Genomic DNA, 4679 nt, shown 5'->3' on the forward strand with positions numbered 1-4679 from the left:
GGAGCGGAAAAGTGGAGGGCAAAGCACACTTGTTATATCAGTAGAATCTCAGGGGAAATTCCAAATTTGCCTAGACTAGAGTGAAGAGGAAAGGAATGCAGTAGTCTAACATTCGTCTCAGCTCTTCATCCCAAAATCTCTTATCTGCGGTCTGTGTTACAGCGCGCTCTTTGGAGGAAGTTGAGCTTGTGTTGTCACCATTTGTGGTCCACCACTAGTATCAGAAAGAGGGAGTGGAGGATTCTGCCACTTAGTGCGGCATGCCAGTGCGTATCATAGGTTATTTTAATGTGTTGGTCAGTAAACGCCTCAGTGGCAAATGTTGCTTTCTCTAGAAATTAAGAGTTTAATTCCAAAACGCTATATATCCGTTTTCAGAAATGTTGGTAACTTCATTTCAGATAGACAAATAACCATGTTTTTTGCTAAATGCAATATGTCTCACTCTCAGAGAAATAAGTAGACTGCCAGGTTTTACAGTCAAATGTATCAAATAGCTACATTTTTAATAAAGACATGTACAAATGATGTACAAATTTGTGACGTCAATATCTAAACCTTTTTCAATCAAGTAATTTGAGATCTGTATGTAAATCATTTAGATTGGACCTTTTATGCATTAAGCAGATGGTCTGATTCAGAGCAACTTACATGAAATGCATTCATGTTAAGATACTGTAGCTCAGTAAAAGAACCACATATCACAGTCAAACATACAGGATATGAAATTACATTCCAGCTAAACAATAGATATATAGCGTTTTGCAACAGAACACAATTTCATACACATGGCTTGTTTTCTTTTGAATTCATCCTTTATCCAGTCATCTATGGTTTGACAGAGCTCTGAGCCTCTGTTTAAAGTCTCTTTTCAGCCAGCTGTAGCTTAATGGCCATTTGTGTGTTCAAGTCCCTTCTCTTGCTGCTTGAGCTTCCCCATCATGTTTTATGTTTCGACCTGTGACCTGATGGAGAGTGTTTGTTTCTCATTTCATTCATCTCTGACTGGCCAGCCACTTCTCCTCCTTGGCCATGGCAGCATGGAGATCTTCTTTGTCTAAGGCCCGGAGGATCTCCCAGAGAGTGTTCAGCTGGAGTTCTTGCTCTTTCTTGATGTACTCCAGGAGAACATCGAAGAGTTTATAGTCGGCCATCTCTCTCTCGACTTCTCTGATCCGTCTCTCAAGATCTCCCTTCTCCTCTCTCCAGCTCTCCTGAGAGGCAGAGAGGGTCTGAAGAGGTGTGTGTGTATTTAGCTAAGTGGTTCAATTAAGACAAGATGGCGCCAACGGAGATGTTTTTTAATGTATTATTTCTTACGTTGTTAGCCCAGAAAATCTGAAGTGTTATTACATACAGCCGGGAAGAACTATTGGATATGAGTGACGTCAACTTACCAACATTACGACCAGGAATATGACTTTCTCGAAGTAGATCCTTTGTTCGGACCTCCACCCTGGACATTGGATCTAATCCCAGAGGCTGACCCAAAACAATGTTGTCGCTGCAGGAGAGGCAGACGGAGCTGCCTCCTGGTCAGACTTAGAATGCAAGCACACCATCCACCGCTTCCGAGCATACTACTCGCCAATGTCTAGCCTCTAGACAACAAGGTGAATGAAAATAGGGCACGCGTCGCCTTCCAGAGCGACATCAGAGAATGTAACATTCTCTGTTTCATAGAAACATGGCTCACTCGGGATACTTTGTCAAAGTCGGTACAGCCACCGGGTTTCTTCATGCGTCGCGCTGACAGAAACTAACATCTCTCTGGTAAGAAGAAGGGCGGGGGTGTATGCCTCATGATTAATGACTCATGGTGTAATCATAACATAAACAAAGTCAAGTCCTTTTGGTCACCAGACCTAGAATTCCTTACAATCACATGCCGACCACATTATCTTTCAAGATAATTCTCTTCACTTATAGTCAGCCGTGTATATCACCCCAAGCAGATACCTTGACGTCCCTGAAAGAACTTCACTGGACTCGACGTAAACTGGAAACCATATATCCTGAGGATGCATTTATTGTAGCTGAGGATTTTAACAGAGCTAATCTGAGAACAAGGCTACCTAATTTTTACCAGCACATTGATTGCTGTACCCACTCGAGCAAAACATTGGACCACTGCTACTCTAACTTCCGCGATGCATACAATGCCCTCCCCCGCCCTCCCTTCGGCAAATCTGACCATGACTCCATCTTATTGCTCCCCTCCTATAGGCAGAAACTAAAACAGGACACGCCCATGGTTATGTCTATCCAACGCTGGTCTGACCAATCGGATTCCACGCTTCAAGATTGCTTCGATCACGTGGACTGGGATATGTTCCGGGTAGCCTCAGACAATAACATCGACGTGTACACTGACTCGGTGAGTGGGTTTATTAGGAAGTGCATTGGAGATGTTGTACCCACTGTGACTATTAAAACCTTCCCTAACCAGAAACCGTGGATTGATGGCAGCACTCGCGCAAAACTGAAAGCGCGAACCACCGCATTTAATCATGGCAAGGCGACTGGAATCAAACCGAACACAAACCAGCCCCGTCACAGACATCAACGTCTCACTCCCAGACAAATTAAACAACTTCTTTGCACACTTTGAGGTCAATACAGTGCCACTGACATGGCCCGCTACCAAAGATTGTGGGCTCTCCATCAACGTGGCTGATGTGAGTAAAACATTTGAACATGTTAACCCTCGTAAGGCTGCCGCCCCAGACAGCATCCCAAGCCGCGTCCTCAGAGCATGCGCAGACCAGCTGGCTGGTGTGTTTACAGACATATTCAATCAATCCCTATCCCAGTCGGCTGTCCACACATGCTTCAAGATGGCCACCATTGTTCCTGTTCCCACGAAAGCAAAGGTAACTGAACTTATTGACTATCGCCCGTAGCACTCACTTTGGTCATCATGAAGTGCTTTGAGAGACTCGTCAAGGATCATATCACCTCCACCCTACCTGATACCTTAGACCCACTCCAATTTGCTTACCGCCCCAATAGGTCCACAGACAACGCAATCGACATCCCACTGCACACTGCCCTCTCCCATCTGGACAAGAGGAATACCTATGTAAGAATGTTGTTCATTGACTACAGCTCAGCATTCAACACCATAGTACCCTCCAAACTCATCATTAAGCTTGAGATCCTGGGTCTCAACCCCGCTCTGTGCAAATGGGTCCTGGACTTCCTGATGGGCCGCCCCCAGGTGGTGAAGGTAGGAAACAACATCTCCACTCCGCTGATCCTCAACACTGGGGCCCCACAAAGGTGCGTTCTCAGCACTCTGCGGTAACTCCCTGTTCACCCATGACTGCGTGGCCACGCACGCCTCCAACTCAATCATCAAGTTTGCAGACGACACTACAGTGGTAGGCCTGATTACCAACGACGAGGCAGCCTACAGGGAGGAGGTGAGGGCCCTGGGAGTGTGGTGTCAGGAAAATAACCTCTCCCTCAACATCAACAAAACAAAGGAGATGATCGTGGACTTCAGGAAACAGCAGAGGGCGCACCCCCCTATCCACATCGACGGGACAGTAGTGGAGAAGGTGTAAAGTTGTAAGTTCCTCGGCGTACACATCACAGACAAACTGAAATGGTCCACGCACACAGACAGCATGGTGAAGAAGGCGGTTGAAGAAATTCGGCTTGTACCCGAAAACCCTCACAAACTTCTACAGATGCACAATCGAGAGCATCCTGTCGGGCTGTATCACCGCCTGGTACGGCAACTGCACCGCCCTTAACCGCAAGGCTATCCAGAGGGTAATGCGGTCTGCACAACGCATCACCGGGGGCAAACTACCTGCCCTCCAGGACACCTACAGCACCCGATGTCACAGAAGGCAAAAAAGATCATCAAGGACAACAACCACTGCGTGTTCAACCCGCTATCATCCAGAAAGCTAGGACCGAGAGACTGAAAAACAGCTTCTATCTCAAGGCAATCAAACTGTTAAACAGCCATCACTAACATAGAGAGGCTGCTGCCAACATACAGACTCAAATCACTGGCCACTTGAATAAATTGATTTAATAATGGTATCCCTAGTCACTTTAAATAATGTAACTTTAATTATGTTTACATATCCTACATTACTCATCTCATATGTATATACTGCATTTTATACCATCTTATACCATCTAATGCGCATCCGTATCTTTATATGTAAATACAGTATTCTTATTCATCCCCTTACTTTGTGTGTATAAGGTAGTCGTTGTGAATTTGTTAGATTGCTTGTTAGATATTACTGCACGGTTGGAACTAGAAGCACAAACATTGCTCTACACTCGCATTAACATCTGCTAACCATTTGATTTACAATCTTGGCCCATAGAATTAGGAATTAGAACCTTGGCCATTATGACGTAAATCTGTCACCACTTTCATGACACCTGTCGGCCCCTACTCGTTTATGATTAGGCCTAATATGGTTTCTGTTCAATTCAAATAGGAAAACAATTGCCAGATGTGTACATGAAAACGTTATACAAGCGTATTATAGCTTGTTATAAATGTAGGCTAGCTTACTGTGTCTGTGGAGCTGTCTTGGAACGTCGCATCACTTTCCTATTCCATTTGAATCTTCATAATCCATTTCAAAGCATTGATTATACCTATGTACTGTGCTTGTTTACATATTTGACACCTCATTCTTCTA

This window comes from Oncorhynchus tshawytscha, linkage group LG32 (assembly GCF_018296145.1).
Source record: "Oncorhynchus tshawytscha isolate Ot180627B linkage group LG32, Otsh_v2.0, whole genome shotgun sequence".
Classification (NCBI taxonomy): Eukaryota; Metazoa; Chordata; class Actinopteri; order Salmoniformes; family Salmonidae; genus Oncorhynchus; species Oncorhynchus tshawytscha.